Here is a 20,732-nt window from a genome sequence, read left to right on the forward strand (position 1 = left end):
GCTGGGCGTTGTCAGTGCTTGGGCGGGTGACCGCCTGCGAACACAGGGCGCTGCCGACAGTTTCAATTCGTATTTCTCTTTTCTCGTCGGTTTCGGAGCTGCAGCGCTATTCGGTCTAGGGCACTGGCGCCACGTTTTGCCTCTCGGTATGCCAAGTCGCGCCGTGCGGCCACAGTGAAATGAAGGAGCGTGTTGTAAAATTTTCAACAAAGAAAAAAAGAAATGTGCTAGTAATAAAACTGAATTTGTCTGACAGAACATGTAAAATCACACAATGCACGATAACAGGCAGCAGGTCTTTACTTGAGGCATAAGTAATGTTGTGCCCGCCTCGTCATACCTCTCTCAGTCGTTTCGCGTGCTTGTCCTTCTGATATAGGCCGATTGGAGAGCGTCAGCTCTCGCGTCAGCCGAGCAAAGTCGAGACAAGTCGAGACTCAAGCGGAATCGACGCACACAATATAGGGTGGCCTGCAGCCAGTAAGAGGAGGAAAGAAACATTAATTTAATGACGCGTGGCAAAAGTACTCATACGCAGAAGTAAAACGCAGGCTGCGGTGGCCGGGAATCGAACCCGGATCAACTGCTTGGAAGGCAACTATGCTGACCATTACACCACCACCGCACGGTTTTCTTCCGCGCACGCCGCGCTGTGTCTGCTTCCCGCCTGTCGGCGGCGGCTGAAGGTGGTCGCAGCAGCAGGCGCATTACGGGGTAGGCGAGCGCATCCAGACAGCGTCTCTACGCACATTTCGCGTCCTTTGGCAAGAGTCGTCGCGTGCGTGCGCCGCAACACTACTTAGACGATCGCGTTCGGGCGTCATTTTTAAGCAGTGCAGCGCAGGATTCAGCGTTTGTAGCATTCTCTCGAGAGGATGCCACGGCGCTGGACGGCAGTCCCACTTTCCCTTCAGACGTCTGCCGCGGAAAGCACAAGGAAGCTGCAAACTAGCTGAGCATCGGTGGTTCAGTGGTAGAATGCTCGCCTGCCACGCGGGCGGCCCGGGTTCGATTCCCGGCCGATGCATCATTTTGTTTTTTCCCCGATAGTGGAGCTGCGTGTCCTTCGCACTCGAAGTGCGTGGGCCACGAGAATGAACCGCGGGATTCCGTGTGGAAACAACCAAACACGCAGCGCGCACGTCTTCTCGTTTGGACTCCTGCGTGCTATTGTGCATACTGGCGTCGGCCTATCATCGCAAGTTGCCTGCAGCGCCGGGAATGCACGTGTAGTAACAGAAGAAATGAGCCAGCAAGTGCAGACTCTCTACCACTAGTATTTGCTACTTGCCGAGATTCCAGAAGGTTTGGCCATCACGTGCCTCGGTAGCGCAGTAGGCAGCGCGTAAGTCTCATAATCTTAAGGTCGTGAGTTCGATCCTCACCCGGGGCATTTAATTTACTTCCGTTCACAGCTAAATTGACGGCTCTGGGGTTGCGAAGGAGCAAAACAGCTTGCAGTTTGTTATCCATAAGGCTTCAACAACTCAGCGTGAAAATGCTTACTTCCCGTTATTACTACTTGCAGTTCTTTTGTGAAATTTTCAAGAAAAAATGTACTAGTAATAAAACTGAATTTCGTATGATATAACATGTAAAGTCACACAGTGTATGACCTGCTATATAATGACAGGCTGCAGGTCTTTACTTGCGAAATAAGTAAATAAATATTACTACTCACAGCTTTGCTTTTCCTCCTACCCCTGTAACAACGAGGCCAAAAGCAACGGACTGTGACTTTTGCCATGCGCGCCTCGGCATGGGAGAGCGAAAAGATGCTCGCAAACAGGGAAAGTGCGACACGGAAAGCCAGTGGAGGGGGTGTAAACCCCAAAAATAAGCGTGCGCGTCCGGTGTGGTCTAGTGGCTAGGATACCTGGCTTTCACCCAGGAGGCCCGGGTTCGATTCCCGGTACCGGAATGTAATTTTTTCGGAACAAATCACGACAAGTTTGGACCCTGCGAAATGCTGTTTCACGTCCTCCTCGCGTTATAGCTACTGGTTCATAAACGTGAGCTGAAAACAGTCGAGAGAAACGGGCACGCAATGAAATTACTACGAGCAGCGGAATAAAGGGAGAAGAGACCCTGGTCCACTGTTGGACTGCTACCATAGAAATGTTACCTGTAAATACGCAGAGCCACTCCGTCTAAGCGCTGGAAGACGGAGTGCACCGAGGCCCGTTAGCTCAGTTGGTTAGAGCGTCGTGCTAATAACGCGAAGGTCGTGGGTTCGATCCCCCCACGGGCCACTTCCATTTTACTACTTCAAAAAGGCAACGCCGATTTCCCCGGGCAAGTATGGTGACAAAGAAATCGTCACATTGTGTGGGAGCTGATAGGGGACCCGAAAGCGACTTGTCGGGACGCGCTAAAACACTTCACAGGTCACAGCACGCTGAACACACAGTTTGTCGTCCGATCACCGCTACTGCGCGACGCTGGGCGTTGTCAGTGCTTGGGCGGGTGACCGCCTGCGAACACAGGGCGCTGCCGACAGTTTCAATTCGTATTTCTCTTTTCTCGTCGGTTTCGGAGCTGCAGCGCTATTCGGTCTAGGGCACTGGCGCCACGTTTTGCCTCTCGGTATGCCAAGTCGCGCCGTGCGGCCACAGTGAAATGAAGGAGCGTGTTGTAAAATTTTCAACAAAGAAAAAAAGAAATGTGCTAGTAATAAAACTGAATTTGTCTGACAGAACATGTAAAATCACACAATGCACGATAACAGGCAGCAGGTCTTTACTTGAGGCATAAGTAATGTTGTGCCCGCCTCGCCATACCTCTCTCAGTCGTTTCGCGTGCTTGTCCTTCTGATATAGGCCGATTGGAGAGCGTCAGCTCTCGCGTCAGCCGAGCAAAGTCGAGACAAGTCGAGACTCAAGCGGAATCGACGCACACAATATAGGGTGGCCTGCAGCCAGTAAGAGGAGGAAAGAAACATTAATTTAATGACGCGTGGCAAAAGTACTCATACGCAGAAGTAAAACGCAGGCTGCGGTGGCCGGGAATCGAACCCGGATCAACTGCTTGGAAGGCAACTATGCTGACCATTACACCACCACCGCACGGTTTTCTTCCGCGCACGCCGCGCTGTGTCTGCTTCCCGCCTGTCGGCGGCGGCTGAAGGTGGTCGCAGCAGCAGGCGCATTACGGGGTAGGCGAGCGCATCCAGACAGCGTCTCTACGCACATTTCGCGTCCTTTGGCAAGAGTCGTCGCGTGCGTGCGCCGCAACACTACTTAGACGATCGCGTTCGGGCGTCATTTTTAAGCAGTGCAGCGCAGGATTCAGCGTTTGTAGCATTCTCTCGAGAGGATGCCACGGCGCTGGACGGCAGTCCCACTTTCCCTTCAGACGTCTGCCGCGGAAAGCACAAGGAAGCTGCAAACTAGCTGAGCATCGGTGGTTCAGTGGTAGAATGCTCGCCTGCCACGCGGGCGGCCCGGGTTCGATTCCCGGCCGATGCATCATTTTGTTTTTTCCCCGATAGTGGAGCTGCGTGTCCTTCGCACTCGAAGTGCGTGGGCCACGAGAATGAACCGCGGGATTCCGTGTGGAAACAACCAAACACGCAGCGCGCACGTCTTCTCGTTTGGACTCCTGCGTGCTATTGTGCATACTGGCGTCGGCCTATCATCGCAAGTTGCCTGCAGCGCCGGGAATGCACGTGTAGTAACAGAAGAAATGAGCCAGCAAGTGCAGACTCTCTACCACTAGTATTTGCTACTTGCCGAGATTCCAGAAGGTTTGGCCATCACGTGCCTCGGTAGCGCAGTAGGCAGCGCGTAAGTCTCATAATCTTAAGGTCGTGAGTTCGATCCTCACCCGGGGCATTTAATTTACTTCCGTTCACAGCTAAATTGACGGCTCTGGGGTTGCGAAGGAGCAAAACAGCTTGCAGTTTGTTATCCATAAGGCTTCAACAACTCAGCGTGAAAATGCTTACTTCCCGTTATTACTACTTGCAGTTCTTTTGTGAAATTTTCAAGAAAAAATGTACTAGTAATAAAACTGAATTTCGTATGATATAACATGTAAAGTCACACAGTGTATGACCTGCTATATAATGACAGGCTGCAGGTCTTTACTTGCGAAATAAGTAAATAAATATTACTACTCACAGCTTTGCTTTTCCTCCTACCCCTGTAACAACGAGGCCAAAAGCAACGGACTGTGACTTTTGCCATGCGCGCCTCGGCATGGGAGAGCGAAAAGATGCTCGCAAACAGGGAAAGTGCGACACGGAAAGCCAGTGGAGGGGGTGTAAACCCCAAAAATAAGCGTGCGCGTCCGGTGTGGTCTAGTGGCTAGGATACCTGGCTTTCACCCAGGAGGCCCGGGTTCGATTCCCGGTACCGGAATGTAATTTTTTCGGAACAAATCACGACAAGTTTGGACCCTGCGAAATGCTGTTTCACGTCCTCCTCGCGTTATAGCTACTGGTTCATAAACGTGAGCTGAAAACAGTCGAGAGAAACGGGCACGCAATGAAATTACTACGAGCAGCGGAATAAAGGGAGAAGAGACCCTGGTCCACTGTTGGACTGCTACCATAGAAATGTTACCTGTAAATACGCAGAGCCACTCCGTCTAAGCGCTGGAAGACGGAGTGCACCGAGGCCCGTTAGCTCAGTTGGTTAGAGCGTCGTGCTAATAACGCGAAGGTCGTGGGTTCGATCCCCCCACGGGCCACTTCGATTTTACTACTTCAAAAAGGCAACGCCGATTTCCCCGGGCAAGTATGGTGACAAAGAAATCGTCACATTGTGTGGGAGCTGATAGGGGACCCGAAAGCGACTTGTCGGGACGCGCTAAAACACTTCACAGGTCACAGCACGCTGAACACACAGTTTGTCGTCCGATCACCGCTACTGCGCGACGCTGGGCGTTGTCAGTGCTTGGGCGGGTGACCGCCTGCGAACACAGGGCGCTGCCGACAGTTTCAATTCGTATTTCTCTTTTCTCGTCGGTTTCGGAGCTGCAGCGCTATTCGGTCTAGGGCACTGGCGCCACGTTTTGCCTCTCGGTATGCCAAGTCGCGCCGTGCGGCCACAGTGAAATGAAGGAGCGTGTTGTAAAATTTTCAACAAAGAAAAAAAGAAATGTGCTAGTAATAAAACTGAATTTGTCTGACAGAACATGTAAAATCACACAATGCACGATAACAGGCAGCAGGTCTTTACTTGAGGCATAAGTAATGTTGTGCCCGCCTCGCCATACCTCTCTCAGTCGTTTCGCGTGCTTGTCCTTCTGATATAGGCCGATTGGAGAGCGTCAGCTCTCGCGTCAGCCGAGCAAAGTCGAGACAAGTCGAGACTCAAGCGGAATCGACGCACACAATATAGGGTGGCCTGCAGCCAGTAAGAGGAGGAAAGAAACATTAATTTAATGACGCGTGGCAAAAGTACTCATACGCAGAAGTAAAACGCAGGCTGCGGTGGCCGGGAATCGAACCCGGATCAACTGCTTGGAAGGCAACTATGCTGACCATTACACCACCACCGCACGGTTTTCTTCCGCGCACGCCGCGCTGTGTCTGCTTCCCGCCTGTCGGCGGCGGCTGAAGGTGGTCGCAGCAGCAGGCGCATTACGGGGTAGGCGAGCGCATCCAGACAGCGTCTCTACGCACATTTCGCGTCCTTTGGCAAGAGTCGTCGCGTGCGTGCGCCGCAACACTACTTAGACGATCGCGTTCGGGCGTCATTTTTAAGCAGTGCAGCGCAGGATTCAGCGTTTGTAGCATTCTCTCGAGAGGATGCCACGGCGCTGGACGGCAGTCCCACTTTCCCTTCAGACGTCTGCCGCGGAAAGCACAAGGAAGCTGCAAACTAGCTGAGCATCGGTGGTTCAGTGGTAGAATGCTCGCCTGCCACGCGGGCGGCCCGGGTTCGATTCCCGGCCGATGCATCATTTTGTTTTTTCCCCGATAGTGGAGCTGCGTGTCCTTCGCACTCGAAGTGCGTGGGCCACGAGAATGAACCGCGGGATTCCGTGTGGAAACAACCAAACACGCAGCGCGCACGTCTTCTCGTTTGGACTCCTGCGTGCTATTGTGCATACTGGCGTCGGCCTATCATCGCAAGTTGCCTGCAGCGCCGGGAATGCACGTGTAGTAACAGAAGAAATGAGCCAGCAAGTGCAGACTCTCTACCACTAGTATTTGCTACTTGCCGAGATTCCAGAAGGTTTGGCCATCACGTGCCTCGGTAGCGCAGTAGGCAGCGCGTAAGTCTCATAATCTTAAGGTCGTGAGTTCGATCCTCACCCGGGGCATTTAATTTACTTCCGTTCACAGCTAAATTGACGGCTCTGGGGTTGCGAAGGAGCAAAACAGCTTGCAGTTTGTTATCCATAAGGCTTCAACAACTCAGCGTGAAAATGCTTACTTCCCGTTATTACTACTTGCAGTTCTTTTGTGAAATTTTCAAGAAAAAATGTACTAGTAATAAAACTGAATTTCGTATGATATAACATGTAAAGTCACACAGTGTATGACCTGCTATATAATGACAGGCTGCAGGTCTTTACTTGCGAAATAAGTAAATAAATATTACTACTCACAGCTTTGCTTTTCCTCCTACCCCTGTAACAACGAGGCCAAAAGCAACGGACTGTGACTTTTGCCATGCGCGCCTCGGCATGGGAGAGCGAAAAGATGCTCGCAAACAGGGAAAGTGCGACACGGAAAGCCAGTGGAGGGGGTGTAAACCCCAAAAATAAGCGTGCGCGTCCGGTGTGGTCTAGTGGCTAGGATACCTGGCTTTCACCCAGGAGGCCCGGGTTCGATTCCCGGTACCGGAATGTAATTTTTTCGGAACAAATCACGACAAGTTTGGACCCTGCGAAATGCTGTTTCACGTCCTCCTCGCGTTATAGCTACTGGTTCATAAACGTGAGCTGAAAACAGTCGAGAGAAACGGGCACGCAATGAAATTACTACGAGCAGCGGAATAAAGGGAGAAGAGACCCTGGTCCACTGTTGGACTGCTACCATAGAAATGTTACCTGTAAATACGCAGAGCCACTCCGTCTAAGCGCTGGAAGACGGAGTGCACCGAGGCCCGTTAGCTCAGTTGGTTAGAGCGTCGTGCTAATAACGCGAAGGTCGTGGGTTCGATCCCCCCACGGGCCACTTCGATTTTACTACTTCAAAAAGGCAACGCCGATTTCCCCGGGCAAGTATGGTGACAAAGAAATCGTCACATTGTGTGGGAGCTGATAGGGGACCCGAAAGCGACTTGTCGGGACGCGCTAAAACACTTCACAGGTCACAGCACGCTGAACACACAGTTTGTCGTCCGATCACCGCTACTGCGCGACGCTGGGCGTTGTCAGTGCTTGGGCGGGTGACCGCCTGCGAACACAGGGCGCTGCCGACAGTTTCAATTCGTATTTCTCTTTTCTCGTCGGTTTCGGAGCTGCAGCGCTATTCGGTCTAGGGCACTGGCGCCACGTTTTGCCTCTCGGTATGCCAAGTCGCGCCGTGCGGCCACAGTGAAATGAAGGAGCGTGTTGTAAAATTTTCAACAAAGAAAAAAAGAAATGTGCTAGTAATAAAACTGAATTTGTCTGACAGAACATGTAAAATCACACAATGCACGATAACAGGCAGCAGGTCTTTACTTGAGGCATAAGTAATGTTGTGCCCGCCTCGTCATACCTCTCTCAGTCGTTTCGCGTGCTTGTCCTTCTGATATAGGCCGATTGGAGAGCGTCAGCTCTCGCGTCAGCCGAGCAAAGTCGAGACAAGTCGAGACTCAAGCGGAATCGACGCACACAATATAGGGTGGCCTGCAGCCAGTAAGAGGAGGAAAGAAACATTAATTTAATGACGCGTGGCAAAAGTACTCATACGCAGAAGTAAAACGCAGGCTGCGGTGGCCGGGAATCGAACCCGGATCAACTGCTTGGAAGGCAACTATGCTGACCATTACACCACCACCGCACGGTTTTCTTCCGCGCACGCCGCGCTGTGTCTGCTTCCCGCCTGTCGGCGGCGGCTGAAGGTGGTCGCAGCAGCAGGCGCATTACGGGGTAGGCGAGCGCATCCAGACAGCGTCTCTACGCACATTTCGCGTCCTTTGGCAAGAGTCGTCGCGTGCGTGCGCCGCAACACTACTTAGACGATCGCGTTCGGGCGTCATTTTTAAGCAGTGCAGCGCAGGATTCAGCGTTTGTAGCATTCTCTCGAGAGGATGCCACGGCGCTGGACGGCAGTCCCACTTTCCCTTCAGACGTCTGCCGCGGAAAGCACAAGGAAGCTGCAAACTAGCTGAGCATCGGTGGTTCAGTGGTAGAATGCTCGCCTGCCACGCGGGCGGCCCGGGTTCGATTCCCGGCCGATGCATCATTTTGTTTTTTCCCCGATAGTGGAGCTGCGTGTCCTTCGCACTCGAAGTGCGTGGGCCACGAGAATGAACCGCGGGATTCCGTGTGGAAACAACCAAACACGCAGCGCGCACGTCTTCTCGTTTGGACTCCTGCGTGCTATTGTGCATACTGGCGTCGGCCTATCATCGCAAGTTGCCTGCAGCGCCGGGAATGCACGTGTAGTAACAGAAGAAATGAGCCAGCAAGTGCAGACTCTCTACCACTAGTATTTGCTACTTGCCGAGATTCCAGAAGGTTTGGCCATCACGTGCCTCGGTAGCGCAGTAGGCGGCGCGTAAGTCTCATAATCTTAAGGTCGTGAGTTCGATCCTCACCCGGGGCATTTAATTTACTTCCGTTCACAGCTAAATTGACGGCTCTGGGGTTGCGAAGGAGCAAAACAGCTTGCAGTTTGTTATCCATAAGGCTTCAACAACTCAGCGTGAAAATGCTTACTTCCCGTTATTACTACTTGCAGTTCTTTTGTGAAATTTTCAAGAAAAAATGTACTAGTAATAAAACTGAATTTCGTATGATATAACATGTAAAGTCACACAGTGTATGACCTGCTATATAATGACAGGCTGCAGGTCTTTACTTGCGAAATAAGTAAATAAATATTACTACTCACAGCTTTGCTTTTCCTCCTACCCCTGTAACAACGAGGCCAAAAGCAACGGACTGTGACTTTTGCCATGCGCGCCTCGGCATGGGAGAGCGAAAAGATGCTCGCAAACAGGGAAAGTGCGACACGGAAAGCCAGTGGAGGGGGTGTAAACCCCAAAAATAAGCGTGCGCGTCCGGTGTGGTCTAGTGGCTAGGATACCTGGCTTTCACCCAGGAGGCCCGGGTTCGATTCCCGGTACCGGAATGTAATTTTTTCGGAACAAATCACGACAAGTTTGGACCCTGCGAAATGCTGTTTCACGTCCTCCTCGCGTTATAGCTACTGGTTCATAAACGTGAGCTGAAAACAGTCGAGAGAAACGGGCACGCAATGAAATTACTACGAGCAGCGGAATAAAGGGAGAAGAGACCCTGGTCCACTGTTGGACTGCTACCATAGAAATGTTACCTGTAAATACGCAGAGCCACTCCGTCTAAGCGCTGGAAGACGGAGTGCACCGAGGCCCGTTAGCTCAGTTGGTTAGAGCGTCGTGCTAATAACGCGAAGGTCGTGGGTTCGATCCCCCCACGGGCCACTTCGATTTTACTACTTCAAAAAGGCAACGCCGATTTCCCCGGGCAAGTATGGTGACAAAGAAATCGTCACATTGTGTGGGAGCTGATAGGGGACCCGAAAGCGACTTGTCGGGACGCGCTAAAACACTTCACAGGTCACAGCACGCTGAACACACAGTTTGTCGTCCGATCACCGCTACTGCGCGACGCTGGGCGTTGTCAGTGCTTGGGCGGGTGACCGCCTGCGAACACAGGGCGCTGCCGACAGTTTCAATTCGTATTTCTCTTTTCTCGTCGGTTTCGGAGCTGCAGCGCTATTCGGTCTAGGGCACTGGCGCCACGTTTTGCCTCTCGGTATGCCAAGTCGCGCCGTGCGGCCACAGTGAAATGAAGGAGCGTGTTGTAAAATTTTCAACAAAGAAAAAAAGAAATGTGCTAGTAATAAAACTGAATTTGTCTGACAGAACATGTAAAATCACACAATGCACGATAACAGGCAGCAGGTCTTTACTTGAGGCATAAGTAATGTTGTGCCCGCCTCGCCATACCTCTCTCAGTCGTTTCGCGTGCTTGTCCTTCTGATATAGGCCGATTGGAGAGCGTCAGCTCTCGCGTCAGCCGAGCAAAGTCGAGACAAGTCGAGACTCAAGCGGAATCGACGCACACAATATAGGGTGGCCTGCAGCCAGTAAGAGGAGGAAAGAAACATTAATTTAATGACGCGTGGCAAAAGTACTCATACGCAGAAGTAAAACGCAGGCTGCGGTGGCCGGGAATCGAACCCGGATCAACTGCTTGGAAGGCAACTATGCTGACCATTACACCACCACCGCACGGTTTTCTTCCGCGCACGCCGCGCTGTGTCTGCTTCCCGCCTGTCGGCGGCGGCTGAAGGTGGTCGCAGCAGCAGGCGCATTACGGGGTAGGCGAGCGCATCCAGACAGCGTCTCTACGCACATTTCGCGTCCTTTGGCAAGAGTCGTCGCGTGCGTGCGCCGCAACACTACTTAGACGATCGCGTTCGGGCGTCATTTTTAAGCAGTGCAGCGCAGGATTCAGCGTTTGTAGCATTCTCTCGAGAGGATGCCACGGCGCTGGACGGCAGTCCCACTTTCCCTTCAGACGTCTGCCGCGGAAAGCACAAGGAAGCTGCAAACTAGCTGAGCATCGGTGGTTCAGTGGTAGAATGCTCGCCTGCCACGCGGGCGGCCCGGGTTCGATTCCCGGCCGATGCATCATTTTGTTTTTTCCCCGATAGTGGAGCTGCGTGTCCTTCGCACTCGAAGTGCGTGGGCCACGAGAATGAACCGCGGGATTCCGTGTGGAAACAACCAAACACGCAGCGCGCACGTCTTCTCGTTTGGACTCCTGCGTGCTATTGTGCATACTGGCGTCGGCCTATCATCGCAAGTTGCCTGCAGCGCCGGGAATGCACGTGTAGTAACAGAAGAAATGAGCCAGCAAGTGCAGACTCTCTACCACTAGTATTTGCTACTTGCCGAGATTCCAGAAGGTTTGGCCATCACGTGCCTCGGTAGCGCAGTAGGCAGCGCGTAAGTCTCATAATCTTAAGGTCGTGAGTTCGATCCTCACCCGGGGCATTTAATTTACTTCCGTTCACAGCTAAATTGACGGCTCTGGGGTTGCGAAGGAGCAAAACAGCTTGCAGTTTGTTATCCATAAGGCTTCAACAACTCAGCGTGAAAATGCTTACTTCCCGTTATTACTACTTGCAGTTCTTTTGTGAAATTTTCAAGAAAAAATGTACTAGTAATAAAACTGAATTTCGTATGATATAACATGTAAAGTCACACAGTGTATGACCTGCTATATAATGACAGGCTGCAGGTCTTTACTTGCGAAATAAGTAAATAAATATTACTACTCACAGCTTTGCTTTTCCTCCTACCCCTGTAACAACGAGGCCAAAAGCAACGGACTGTGACTTTTGCCATGCGCGCCTCGGCATGGGAGAGCGAAAAGATGCTCGCAAACAGGGAAAGTGCGACACGGAAAGCCAGTGGAGGGGGTGTAAACCCCAAAAATAAGCGTGCGCGTCCGGTGTGGTCTAGTGGCTAGGATACCTGGCTTTCACCCAGGAGGCCCGGGTTCGATTCCCGGTACCGGAATGTAATTTTTTCGGAACAAATCACGACAAGTTTGGACCCTGCGAAATGCTGTTTCACGTCCTCCTCGCGTTATAGCTACTGGTTCATAAACGTGAGCTGAAAACAGTCGAGAGAAACGGGCACGCAATGAAATTACTACGAGCAGCGGAATAAAGGGAGAAGAGACCCTGGTCCACTGTTGGACTGCTACCATAGAAATGTTACCTGTAAATACGCAGAGCCACTCCGTCTAAGCGCTGGAAGACGGAGTGCACCGAGGCCCGTTAGCTCAGTTGGTTAGAGCGTCGTGCTAATAACGCGAAGGTCGTGGGTTCGATCCCCCCACGGGCCACTTCGATTTTACTACTTCAAAAAGGCAACGCCGATTTCCCCGGGCAAGTATGGTGACAAAGAAATCGTCACATTGTGTGGGAGCTGATAGGGGACCCGAAAGCGACTTGTCGGGACGCGCTAAAACACTTCACAGGTCACAGCACGCTGAACACACAGTTTGTCGTCCGATCACCGCTACTGCGCGACGCTGGGCGTTGTCAGTGCTTGGGCGGGTGACCGCCTGCGAACACAGGGCGCTGCCGACAGTTTCAATTCGTATTTCTCTTTTCTCGTCGGTTTCGGAGCTGCAGCGCTATTCGGTCTAGGGCACTGGCGCCACGTTTTGCCTCTCGGTATGCCAAGTCGCGCCGTGCGGCCACAGTGAAATGAAGGAGCGTGTTGTAAAATTTTCAACAAAGAAAAAAAGAAATGTGCTAGTAATAAAACTGAATTTGTCTGACAGAACATGTAAAATCACACAATGCACGATAACAGGCAGCAGGTCTTTACTTGAGGCATAAGTAATGTTGTGCCCGCCTCGCCATACCTCTCTCAGTCGTTTCGCGTGCTTGTCCTTCTGATATAGGCCGATTGGAGAGCGTCAGCTCTCGCGTCAGCCGAGCAAAGTCGAGACAAGTCGAGACTCAAGCGGAATCGACGCACACAATATAGGGTGGCCTGCAGCCAGTAAGAGGAGGAAAGAAACATTAATTTAATGACGCGTGGCAAAAGTACTCATACGCAGAAGTAAAACGCAGGCTGCGGTGGCCGGGAATCGAACCCGGATCAACTGCTTGGAAGGCAACTATGCTGACCATTACACCACCACCGCACGGTTTTCTTCCGCGCACGCCGCGCTGTGTCTGCTTCCCGCCTGTCGGCGGCGGCTGAAGGTGGTCGCAGCAGCAGGCGCATTACGGGGTAGGCGAGCGCATCCAGACAGCGTCTCTACGCACATTTCGCGTCCTTTGGCAAGAGTCGTCGCGTGCGTGCGCCGCAACACTACTTAGACGATCGCGTTCGGGCGTCATTTTTAAGCAGTGCAGCGCAGGATTCAGCGTTTGTAGCATTCTCTCGAGAGGATGCCACGGCGCTGGACGGCAGTCCCACTTTCCCTTCAGACGTCTGCCGCGGAAAGCACAAGGAAGCTGCAAACTAGCTGAGCATCGGTGGTTCAGTGGTAGAATGCTCGCCTGCCACGCGGGCGGCCCGGGTTCGATTCCCGGCCGATGCATCATTTTGTTTTTTCCCCGATAGTGGAGCTGCGTGTCCTTCGCACTCGAAGTGCGTGGGCCACGAGAATGAACCGCGGGATTCCGTGTGGAAACAACCAAACACGCAGCGCGCACGTCTTCTCGTTTGGACTCCTGCGTGCTATTGTGCATACTGGCGTCGGCCTATCATCGCAAGTTGCCTGCAGCGCCGGGAATGCACGTGTAGTAACAGAAGAAATGAGCCAGCAAGTGCAGACTCTCTACCACTAGTATTTGCTACTTGCCGAGATTCCAGAAGGTTTGGCCATCACGTGCCTCGGTAGCGCAGTAGGCAGCGCGTAAGTCTCATAATCTTAAGGTCGTGAGTTCGATCCTCACCCGGGGCATTTAATTTACTTCCGTTCACAGCTAAATTGACGGCTCTGGGGTTGCGAAGGAGCAAAACAGCTTGCAGTTTGTTATCCATAAGGCTTCAACAACTCAGCGTGAAAATGCTTACTTCCCGTTATTACTACTTGCAGTTCTTTTGTGAAATTTTCAAGAAAAAATGTACTAGTAATAAAACTGAATTTCGTATGATATAACATGTAAAGTCACACAGTGTATGACCTGCTATATAATGACAGGCTGCAGGTCTTTACTTGCGAAATAAGTAAATAAATATTACTACTCACAGCTTTGCTTTTCCTCCTACCCCTGTAACAACGAGGCCAAAAGCAACGGACTGTGACTTTTGCCATGCGCGCCTCGGCATGGGAGAGCGAAAAGATGCTCGCAAACAGGGAAAGTGCGACACGGAAAGCCAGTGGAGGGGGTGTAAACCCCAAAAATAAGCGTGCGCGTCCGGTGTGGTCTAGTGGCTAGGATACCTGGCTTTCACCCAGGAGGCCCGGGTTCGATTCCCGGTACCGGAATGTAATTTTTTCGGAACAAATCACGACAAGTTTGGACCCTGCGAAATGCTGTTTCACGTCCTCCTCGCGTTATAGCTACTGGTTCATAAACGTGAGCTGAAAACAGTCGAGAGAAACGGGCACGCAATGAAATTACTACGAGCAGCGGAATAAAGGGAGAAGAGACCCTGGTCCACTGTTGGACTGCTACCATAGAAATGTTACCTGTAAATACGCAGAGCCACTCCGTCTAAGCGCTGGAAGACGGAGTGCACCGAGGCCCGTTAGCTCAGTTGGTTAGAGCGTCGTGCTAATAACGCGAAGGTCGTGGGTTCGATCCCCCCACGGGCCACTTCGATTTTACTACTTCAAAAAGGCAACGCCGATTTCCCCGGGCAAGTATGGTGACAAAGAAATCGTCACATTGTGTGGGAGCTGATAGGGGACCCGAAAGCGACTTGTCGGGACGCGCTAAAACACTTCACAGGTCACAGCACGCTGAACACACAGTTTGTCGTCCGATCACCGCTACTGCGCGACGCTGGGCGTTGTCAGTGCTTGGGCGGGTGACCGCCTGCGAACACAGGGCGCTGCCGACAGTTTCAATTCGTATTTCTCTTTTCTCGTCGGTTTCGGAGCTGCAGCGCTATTCGGTCTAGGGCACTGGCGCCACGTTTTGCCTCTCGGTATGCCAAGTCGCGCCGTGCGGCCACAGTGAAATGAAGGAGCGTGTTGTAAAATTTTCAACAAAGAAAAAAAGAAATGTGCTAGTAATAAAACTGAATTTGTCTGACAGAACATGTAAAATCACACAATGCACGATAACAGGCAGCAGGTCTTTACTTGAGGCATAAGTAATGTTGTGCCCGCCTCGCCATACCTCTCTCAGTCGTTTCGCGTGCTTGTCCTTCTGATATAGGCCGATTGGAGAGCGTCAGCTCTCGCGTCAGCCGAGCAAAGTCGAGACAAGTCGAGACTCAAGCGGAATCGACGCACACAATATAGGGTGGCCTGCAGCCAGTAAGAGGAGGAAAGAAACATTAATTTAATGACGCGTGGCAAAAGTACTCATACGCAGAAGTAAAACGCAGGCTGCGGTGGCCGGGAATCGAACCCGGATCAACTGCTTGGAAGGCAACTATGCTGACCATTACACCACCACCGCACGGTTTTCTTCCGCGCACGCCGCGCTGTGTCTGCTTCCCGCCTGTCGGCGGCGGCTGAAGGTGGTCGCAGCAGCAGGCGCATTACGGGGTAGGCGAGCGCATCCAGACAGCGTCTCTACGCACATTTCGCGTCCTTTGGCAAGAGTCGTCGCGTGCGTGCGCCGCAACACTACTTAGACGATCGCGTTCGGGCGTCATTTTTAAGCAGTGCAGCGCAGGATTCAGCGTTTGTAGCATTCTCTCGAGAGGATGCCACGGCGCTGGACGGCAGTCCCACTTTCCCTTCAGACGTCTGCCGCGGAAAGCACAAGGAAGCTGCAAACTAGCTGAGCATCGGTGGTTCAGTGGTAGAATGCTCGCCTGCCACGCGGGCGGCCCGGGTTCGATTCCCGGCCGATGCATCATTTTGTTTTTTCCCCGATAGTGGAGCTGCGTGTCCTTCGCACTCGAAGTGCGTGGGCCACGAGAATGAACCGCGGGATTCCGTGTGGAAACAACCAAACACGCAGCGCGCACGTCTTCTCGTTTGGACTCCTGCGTGCTATTGTGCATACTGGCGTCGGCCTATCATCGCAAGTTGCCTGCAGCGCCGGGAATGCACGTGTAGTAACAGAAGAAATGAGCCAGCAAGTGCAGACTCTCTACCACTAGTATTTGCTACTTGCCGAGATTCCAGAAGGTTTGGCCATCACGTGCCTCGGTAGCGCAGTAGGCAGCGCGTAAGTCTCATAATCTTAAGGTCGTGAGTTCGATCCTCACCCGGGGCATTTAATTTACTTCCGTTCACAGCTAAATTGACGGCTCTGGGGTTGCGAAGGAGCAAAACAGCTTGCAGTTTGTTATCCATAAGGCTTCAACAACTCAGCGTGAAAATGCTTACTTCCCGTTATTACTACTTGCAGTTCTTTTGTGAAATTTTCAAGAAAAAATGTACTAGTAATAAAACTGAATTTCGTATGATATAACATGTAAAGTCACACAGTGTATGACCTGCTATATAATGACAGGCTGCAGGTCTTTACTTGCGAAATAAGTAAATAAATATTACTACTCACAGCTTTGCTTTTCCTCCTACCCCTGTAACAACGAGGCCAAAAGCAACGGACTGTGACTTTTGCCATGCGCGCCTCGGCATGGGAGAGCGAAAAGATGCTCGCAAACAGGGAAAGTGCGACACGGAAAGCCAGTGGAGGGGGTGTAAACCCCAAAAATAAGCGTGCGCGTCCGGTGTGGTCTAGTGGCTAGGATACCTGGCTTTCACCCAGGAGGCCCGGGTTCGATTCCCGGTACCGGAATGTAATTTTTTCGGAACAAATCACGACAAGTTTGGACCCTGCGAAATGCTGTTTCACGTCCTCCTCGCGTTATAGCTACTGGTTCATAAACGTGAGCTGAAAACAGTCGAGAGAAACGGGCACGCAATGAAATTACTACGAGCAGCGGAATAAAGGGAGAAGAGACCCTGGTCCACTGTTGGACTGCTACCATAGAAATGTTACCTGTAAATACGCAGAGCCACTCCGTCTAAGCGCTGGAAGACGGAGTGCACCGAGGCCCGTTAGCTCAGTTGGTTAGAGCGTCGTGCTAATAACGCGAAGGTCGTGGGTTCGATCCCCCCACGGGCCACTTCGATTTTACTACTTCAAAAAGGCAACGCCGATTTCCCCGGGCAAGTATGGTGACAAAGAAATCGTCACATTGTGTGGGAGCTGATAGGGGACCCGAAAGCGACTTGTCGGGACGCGCTAAAACACTTCACAGGTCACAGCACGCTGAACACACAGTTTGTCGTCCGATCACCGCTACTGCGCGACGCTGGGCGTTGTCAGTGCTTGGGCGGGTGACCGCCTGCGAACACAGGGCGCTGCCGACAGTTTCAATTCGTATTTCTCTTTTCTCGTCGGTTTCGGAGCTGCAGCGCTATTCGGTCTAGGGCACTGGCGCCACGTTTTGCCTCTCGGTATGCCAAGTCGCGCCGTGCGGCCACAGTGAAATGAAGGAGCGTGTTGTAAAATTTTCAACAAAGAAAAAAAGAAATGTGCTAGTAATAAAACTGAATTTGTCTGACAGAACATGTAAAATCACACAATGCACGATAACAGGCAGCAGGTCTTTACTTGAGGCATAAGTAATGTTGTGCCCGCCTCGCCATACCTCTCTCAGTCGTTTCGCGTGCTTGTCCTTCTGATATAGGCCGATTGGAGAGCGTCAGCTCTCGCGTCAGCCGAGCAAAGTCGAGACAAGTCGAGACTCAAGCGGAATCGACGCACACAATATAGGGTGGCCTGCAGCCAGTAAGAGGAGGAAAGAAACATTAATTTAATGACGCGTGGCAAAAGTACTCATACGCAGAAGTAAAACGCAGGCTGCGGTGGCCGGGAATCGAACCCGGATCAACTGCTTGGAAGGCAACTATGCTGACCATTACACCACCACCGCACGGTTTTCTTCCGCGCACGCCGCGCTGTGTCTGCTTCCCGCCTGTCGGCGGCGGCTGAAGGTGGTCGCAGCAGCAGGCGCATTACGGGGTAGGCGAGCGCATCCAGACAGCGTCTCTACGCACATTTCGCGTCCTTTGGCAAGAGTCGTCGCGTGCGTGCGCCGCAACACTACTTAGACGATCGCGTTCGGGCGTCATTTTTAAGCAGTGCAGCGCAGGATTCAGCGTTTGTAGCATTCTCTCGAGAGGATGCCACGGCGCTGGACGGCAGTCCCACTTTCCCTTCAGACGTCTGCCGCGGAAAGCACAAGGAAGCTGCAAACTAGCTGAGCATCGGTGGTTCAGTGGTAGAATGCTCGCCTGCCACGCGGGCGGCCCGGGTTCGATTCCCGGCCGATGCATCATTTTGTTTTTTCCCCGATAGTGGAGCTGCGTGTCCTTCGCACTCGAAGTGCGTGGGCCACGAGAATGAACCGCGGGATTCCGTGTGGAAACAACCAAACACGCAGCGCGCACGTCTTCTCGTTTGGACTCCTGCGTGCTATTGTGCATACTGGCGTCGGCCTATCATCGCAAGTTGCCTGCAGCGCCGGGAATGCACGTGTAGTAACAGAAGAAATGAGCCAGCAAGTGCAGACTCTCTACCACTAGTATTTGCTACTTGCCGAGATTCCAGAAGGTTTGGCCATCACGTGCCTCGGTAGCGCAGTAGGCAGCGCGTAAGTCTCATAATCTTAAGGTCGTGAGTTCGATCCTCACCCGGGGCATTTAATTTACTTCCGTTCACAGCTAAATTGACGGCTCTGGGGTTGCGAAGGAGCAAAACAGCTTGCAGTTTGTTATCCATAAGGCTTCAACAACTCAGCGTGAAAATGCTTACTTCCCGTTATTACTACTTGCAGTTCTTTTGTGAAATTTTCAAGAAAAAATGTACTAGTAATAAAACTGAATTTCGTATGATATAACATGTAAAGTCACACAGTGTATGACCTGCTATATAATGACAGGCTGCAGGTCTTTACTTGCGAAATAAGTAAATAAATATTACTACTCACAGCTTTGCTTTTCCTCCTACCCCTGTAACAACGAGGCCAAAAGCAACGGACTGTGACTTTTGCCATGCGCGCCTCGGCATGGGAGAGCGAAAAGATGCTCGCAAACAGGGAAAGTGCGACACGGAAAGCCAGTGGAGGGGGTGTAAACCCCAAAAATAAGCGTGCGCGTCCGGTGTGGTCTAGTGGCTAGGATACCTGGCTTTCACCCAGGAGGCCCGGGTTCGATTCCCGGTACCGGAATGTAATTTTTTCGGAACAAATCACGACAAGTTTGGACCCTGCGAAATGCTGTTTCACGTCCTCCTCGCGTTATAGCTACTGGTTCATAAACGTGAGCTGAAAACAGTCGAGAGAAACGGGCACGCAATGAAATTACTACGAGCAGCGGAATAAAGGGAGAAGAGACCCTGGTCCACTGTTGGACTGCTACCATAGAAATGTTACCTGTAAATACGCAGAGCCACTCCGTCTAAGCGCTGGAAGACGGAGTGCACCGAGGCCCGTTAGCTCAGTTGGTTAGAGCGTCGTGCTAATAACGCGAAGGTCGTGGGTTCGATCCCCCCACGGGCCACTTCGATTTTACTACTTCAAAAAGGCAACGCCGATTTCCCCGGGCAAGTATGGTGACAAAGAAATCGTCACATTGTGTGGGAGCTGATAGGGGACCCGAAAGCGACTTGTCGGGACGCGCTAAAACACTTCACAGGTCACAGCACGCTGAACACACAGTTTGTCGTCCGATCACCGCTACTGCGCGACGCTGGGCGTTGTCAGTGCTTGGGCGGGTGACCGCCTGCGAACACAGGGCGCTGCCGACAGTTTCAATTCGTATTTCTCTTTTCTCGTCGGTTTCGGAGCTGCAGCGCTATTCGGTCTAGGGCACTGGCGCCACGTTTTGCCTCTCGGTATGCCAAGTCGCGCCGTGCGGCCACAGTGAAATGAAGGAGCGTGTTGTAAAATTTTCAACAAAGAAAAAAAGAAATGTGCTAGTAATAAAACTGAATTTGTCTGACAGAACATGTAAAATCACACAATGCACGATAACAGGCAGCAGGTCTTTACTTGAGGCATAAGTAATGTTGTGCCCGCCTCGCCATACCTCTCTCAGTCGTTTCGCGTGCTTGTCCTTCTGATATAGGCCGATTGGAGAGCGTCAGCTCTCGCGTCAGCCGAGCAAAGTCGAGACAAGTCGAGACTCAAGCGGAATCGACGCACACAATATAGGGTGGCCTGCAGCCAGTAAGAGGAGGAAAGAAACATTAATTTAATGACGCGTGGCAAAAGTACTCATACGCAGAAGTAAAACGCAGGCTGCGGTGGCCGGGAATCGAACCCGGATCAACTGCTTGGAAGGCAACTATGCTGACCATTACACCACCACCGCACGGTTTTCTTCCGCGCACGCCGCGCTGTGTCTGCTTCCCGCCTGTCGGCGGCGGCTGAAGGTGGTCGCAGCAGCAGGCGCATTACGGGGTAGGCGAGCGCATCCAGACAGCGTCTCTACGCACATTTCGCGTCCTTTGGCAAGAGTCGTCGCGTGCGTGCGCCGCAACACTACTTAGACGATCGCGTTCGGGCGTCATTTTTAAGCAGTGCAGCGCAGGATTCAGCGTTTGTAGCATTCTCTCGAGAGGATGCCACGGCGCTGGACGGCAGTCCCACTTTCCCTTCAGACGTCTGCCGCGGAAAGCACAAGGAAGCTGCAAACTAGCTGAGCATCGGTGGTTCAGTGGTAGAATGCTCGCCTGCCACGCGGGCGGCCCGGGTTCGATTCCCGGCCGATGCATCATTTTGTTTTTTCCCCGATAGTGGAGCTGCGTGTCCTTCGCACTCGAAGTGCGTGGGCCACGAGAATGAACCGCGGGATTCCGTGTGGAAACAACCAAACACGCAGCGCGCACGTCTTCTCGTTTGGACTCCTGCGTGCTATTGTGCATACTGGCGTCGGCCTATCATCGCAAGTTGCCTGCA

General features: G+C 52.2%; 42 non-coding genes across 42 annotated transcripts; 33 read left to right on the forward strand and 9 right to left on the reverse strand.

Moving 5' to 3' along the window:
• Nucleotides 1-553: 553 nt before the first annotated feature.
• Nucleotides 554-625, reverse strand: Trnag-ucc (transfer RNA glycine (anticodon UCC)). Its single transcript has one exon. It is a non-coding gene; the product is annotated as a tRNA-Gly (tRNA).
• A 331-nt stretch (nucleotides 626-956) lies between these two features.
• Nucleotides 957-1,027, forward strand: Trnag-gcc (transfer RNA glycine (anticodon GCC)). The gene has a single exon. It is a non-coding gene; the product is annotated as a tRNA-Gly (tRNA).
• Nucleotides 1,028-1,320: 293 nt separating this feature from the next.
• Nucleotides 1,321-1,393, forward strand: Trnam-cau (transfer RNA methionine (anticodon CAU)). The gene has a single exon. It is a non-coding gene; the product is annotated as a tRNA-Met (tRNA).
• Nucleotides 1,394-1,849: 456 nt separating this feature from the next.
• On the forward strand, nucleotides 1,850-1,921 carry Trnae-uuc (transfer RNA glutamic acid (anticodon UUC)). The gene has a single exon. It is a non-coding gene; the product is annotated as a tRNA-Glu (tRNA).
• A 257-nt stretch (nucleotides 1,922-2,178) lies between these two features.
• On the forward strand, nucleotides 2,179-2,252 carry Trnai-aau (transfer RNA isoleucine (anticodon AAU)). Its single transcript has one exon. It is a non-coding gene; the product is annotated as a tRNA-Ile (tRNA).
• A 741-nt stretch (nucleotides 2,253-2,993) lies between these two features.
• Trnag-ucc (transfer RNA glycine (anticodon UCC)) lies at nucleotides 2,994-3,065 on the reverse strand. The gene has a single exon. It is a non-coding gene; the product is annotated as a tRNA-Gly (tRNA).
• A 331-nt stretch (nucleotides 3,066-3,396) lies between these two features.
• Trnag-gcc (transfer RNA glycine (anticodon GCC)) lies at nucleotides 3,397-3,467 on the forward strand. Its single transcript has one exon. It is a non-coding gene; the product is annotated as a tRNA-Gly (tRNA).
• A 293-nt stretch (nucleotides 3,468-3,760) lies between these two features.
• Trnam-cau (transfer RNA methionine (anticodon CAU)) lies at nucleotides 3,761-3,833 on the forward strand. The gene has a single exon. It is a non-coding gene; the product is annotated as a tRNA-Met (tRNA).
• Nucleotides 3,834-4,289: 456 nt separating this feature from the next.
• Trnae-uuc (transfer RNA glutamic acid (anticodon UUC)) lies at nucleotides 4,290-4,361 on the forward strand. Its single transcript has one exon. It is a non-coding gene; the product is annotated as a tRNA-Glu (tRNA).
• Nucleotides 4,362-4,618: 257 nt separating this feature from the next.
• Trnai-aau (transfer RNA isoleucine (anticodon AAU)) lies at nucleotides 4,619-4,692 on the forward strand. The gene has a single exon. It is a non-coding gene; the product is annotated as a tRNA-Ile (tRNA).
• Nucleotides 4,693-5,433: 741 nt separating this feature from the next.
• On the reverse strand, nucleotides 5,434-5,505 carry Trnag-ucc (transfer RNA glycine (anticodon UCC)). The gene has a single exon. It is a non-coding gene; the product is annotated as a tRNA-Gly (tRNA).
• Nucleotides 5,506-5,836: 331 nt separating this feature from the next.
• Trnag-gcc (transfer RNA glycine (anticodon GCC)) lies at nucleotides 5,837-5,907 on the forward strand. The gene has a single exon. It is a non-coding gene; the product is annotated as a tRNA-Gly (tRNA).
• Nucleotides 5,908-6,200: 293 nt separating this feature from the next.
• Trnam-cau (transfer RNA methionine (anticodon CAU)) lies at nucleotides 6,201-6,273 on the forward strand. The gene has a single exon. It is a non-coding gene; the product is annotated as a tRNA-Met (tRNA).
• A 456-nt stretch (nucleotides 6,274-6,729) lies between these two features.
• Nucleotides 6,730-6,801, forward strand: Trnae-uuc (transfer RNA glutamic acid (anticodon UUC)). The gene has a single exon. It is a non-coding gene; the product is annotated as a tRNA-Glu (tRNA).
• A 257-nt stretch (nucleotides 6,802-7,058) lies between these two features.
• Nucleotides 7,059-7,132, forward strand: Trnai-aau (transfer RNA isoleucine (anticodon AAU)). Its single transcript has one exon. It is a non-coding gene; the product is annotated as a tRNA-Ile (tRNA).
• Nucleotides 7,133-7,873: 741 nt separating this feature from the next.
• Nucleotides 7,874-7,945, reverse strand: Trnag-ucc (transfer RNA glycine (anticodon UCC)). Its single transcript has one exon. It is a non-coding gene; the product is annotated as a tRNA-Gly (tRNA).
• Nucleotides 7,946-8,276: 331 nt separating this feature from the next.
• On the forward strand, nucleotides 8,277-8,347 carry Trnag-gcc (transfer RNA glycine (anticodon GCC)). The gene has a single exon. It is a non-coding gene; the product is annotated as a tRNA-Gly (tRNA).
• Nucleotides 8,348-8,640: 293 nt separating this feature from the next.
• Nucleotides 8,641-8,713, forward strand: Trnam-cau (transfer RNA methionine (anticodon CAU)). Its single transcript has one exon. It is a non-coding gene; the product is annotated as a tRNA-Met (tRNA).
• Nucleotides 8,714-9,169: 456 nt separating this feature from the next.
• Nucleotides 9,170-9,241, forward strand: Trnae-uuc (transfer RNA glutamic acid (anticodon UUC)). Its single transcript has one exon. It is a non-coding gene; the product is annotated as a tRNA-Glu (tRNA).
• Nucleotides 9,242-9,498: 257 nt separating this feature from the next.
• Nucleotides 9,499-9,572, forward strand: Trnai-aau (transfer RNA isoleucine (anticodon AAU)). The gene has a single exon. It is a non-coding gene; the product is annotated as a tRNA-Ile (tRNA).
• Nucleotides 9,573-10,313: 741 nt separating this feature from the next.
• Nucleotides 10,314-10,385, reverse strand: Trnag-ucc (transfer RNA glycine (anticodon UCC)). The gene has a single exon. It is a non-coding gene; the product is annotated as a tRNA-Gly (tRNA).
• A 331-nt stretch (nucleotides 10,386-10,716) lies between these two features.
• Nucleotides 10,717-10,787, forward strand: Trnag-gcc (transfer RNA glycine (anticodon GCC)). The gene has a single exon. It is a non-coding gene; the product is annotated as a tRNA-Gly (tRNA).
• A 293-nt stretch (nucleotides 10,788-11,080) lies between these two features.
• Trnam-cau (transfer RNA methionine (anticodon CAU)) lies at nucleotides 11,081-11,153 on the forward strand. The gene has a single exon. It is a non-coding gene; the product is annotated as a tRNA-Met (tRNA).
• Nucleotides 11,154-11,609: 456 nt separating this feature from the next.
• Trnae-uuc (transfer RNA glutamic acid (anticodon UUC)) lies at nucleotides 11,610-11,681 on the forward strand. The gene has a single exon. It is a non-coding gene; the product is annotated as a tRNA-Glu (tRNA).
• A 257-nt stretch (nucleotides 11,682-11,938) lies between these two features.
• Nucleotides 11,939-12,012, forward strand: Trnai-aau (transfer RNA isoleucine (anticodon AAU)). The gene has a single exon. It is a non-coding gene; the product is annotated as a tRNA-Ile (tRNA).
• Nucleotides 12,013-12,753: 741 nt separating this feature from the next.
• Nucleotides 12,754-12,825, reverse strand: Trnag-ucc (transfer RNA glycine (anticodon UCC)). Its single transcript has one exon. It is a non-coding gene; the product is annotated as a tRNA-Gly (tRNA).
• Nucleotides 12,826-13,156: 331 nt separating this feature from the next.
• Trnag-gcc (transfer RNA glycine (anticodon GCC)) lies at nucleotides 13,157-13,227 on the forward strand. Its single transcript has one exon. It is a non-coding gene; the product is annotated as a tRNA-Gly (tRNA).
• Nucleotides 13,228-13,520: 293 nt separating this feature from the next.
• On the forward strand, nucleotides 13,521-13,593 carry Trnam-cau (transfer RNA methionine (anticodon CAU)). Its single transcript has one exon. It is a non-coding gene; the product is annotated as a tRNA-Met (tRNA).
• A 456-nt stretch (nucleotides 13,594-14,049) lies between these two features.
• Trnae-uuc (transfer RNA glutamic acid (anticodon UUC)) lies at nucleotides 14,050-14,121 on the forward strand. The gene has a single exon. It is a non-coding gene; the product is annotated as a tRNA-Glu (tRNA).
• A 257-nt stretch (nucleotides 14,122-14,378) lies between these two features.
• Nucleotides 14,379-14,452, forward strand: Trnai-aau (transfer RNA isoleucine (anticodon AAU)). Its single transcript has one exon. It is a non-coding gene; the product is annotated as a tRNA-Ile (tRNA).
• Nucleotides 14,453-15,193: 741 nt separating this feature from the next.
• Nucleotides 15,194-15,265, reverse strand: Trnag-ucc (transfer RNA glycine (anticodon UCC)). The gene has a single exon. It is a non-coding gene; the product is annotated as a tRNA-Gly (tRNA).
• Nucleotides 15,266-15,596: 331 nt separating this feature from the next.
• Trnag-gcc (transfer RNA glycine (anticodon GCC)) lies at nucleotides 15,597-15,667 on the forward strand. Its single transcript has one exon. It is a non-coding gene; the product is annotated as a tRNA-Gly (tRNA).
• Nucleotides 15,668-15,960: 293 nt separating this feature from the next.
• Nucleotides 15,961-16,033, forward strand: Trnam-cau (transfer RNA methionine (anticodon CAU)). Its single transcript has one exon. It is a non-coding gene; the product is annotated as a tRNA-Met (tRNA).
• Nucleotides 16,034-16,489: 456 nt separating this feature from the next.
• On the forward strand, nucleotides 16,490-16,561 carry Trnae-uuc (transfer RNA glutamic acid (anticodon UUC)). Its single transcript has one exon. It is a non-coding gene; the product is annotated as a tRNA-Glu (tRNA).
• Nucleotides 16,562-16,818: 257 nt separating this feature from the next.
• Trnai-aau (transfer RNA isoleucine (anticodon AAU)) lies at nucleotides 16,819-16,892 on the forward strand. The gene has a single exon. It is a non-coding gene; the product is annotated as a tRNA-Ile (tRNA).
• A 741-nt stretch (nucleotides 16,893-17,633) lies between these two features.
• On the reverse strand, nucleotides 17,634-17,705 carry Trnag-ucc (transfer RNA glycine (anticodon UCC)). Its single transcript has one exon. It is a non-coding gene; the product is annotated as a tRNA-Gly (tRNA).
• A 331-nt stretch (nucleotides 17,706-18,036) lies between these two features.
• Nucleotides 18,037-18,107, forward strand: Trnag-gcc (transfer RNA glycine (anticodon GCC)). Its single transcript has one exon. It is a non-coding gene; the product is annotated as a tRNA-Gly (tRNA).
• A 293-nt stretch (nucleotides 18,108-18,400) lies between these two features.
• Trnam-cau (transfer RNA methionine (anticodon CAU)) lies at nucleotides 18,401-18,473 on the forward strand. Its single transcript has one exon. It is a non-coding gene; the product is annotated as a tRNA-Met (tRNA).
• Nucleotides 18,474-18,929: 456 nt separating this feature from the next.
• On the forward strand, nucleotides 18,930-19,001 carry Trnae-uuc (transfer RNA glutamic acid (anticodon UUC)). The gene has a single exon. It is a non-coding gene; the product is annotated as a tRNA-Glu (tRNA).
• A 257-nt stretch (nucleotides 19,002-19,258) lies between these two features.
• Nucleotides 19,259-19,332, forward strand: Trnai-aau (transfer RNA isoleucine (anticodon AAU)). The gene has a single exon. It is a non-coding gene; the product is annotated as a tRNA-Ile (tRNA).
• A 741-nt stretch (nucleotides 19,333-20,073) lies between these two features.
• Nucleotides 20,074-20,145, reverse strand: Trnag-ucc (transfer RNA glycine (anticodon UCC)). Its single transcript has one exon. It is a non-coding gene; the product is annotated as a tRNA-Gly (tRNA).
• Nucleotides 20,146-20,476: 331 nt separating this feature from the next.
• Nucleotides 20,477-20,547, forward strand: Trnag-gcc (transfer RNA glycine (anticodon GCC)). The gene has a single exon. It is a non-coding gene; the product is annotated as a tRNA-Gly (tRNA).
• The last annotated feature ends 185 nt before the right edge of the window (nucleotides 20,548-20,732 follow it).

The sequence above is a fragment of the Schistocerca gregaria genome, chromosome 2 (assembly GCF_023897955.1).
Source record: "Schistocerca gregaria isolate iqSchGreg1 chromosome 2, iqSchGreg1.2, whole genome shotgun sequence".
Classification (NCBI taxonomy): domain Eukaryota; kingdom Metazoa; phylum Arthropoda; class Insecta; order Orthoptera; family Acrididae; genus Schistocerca; species Schistocerca gregaria.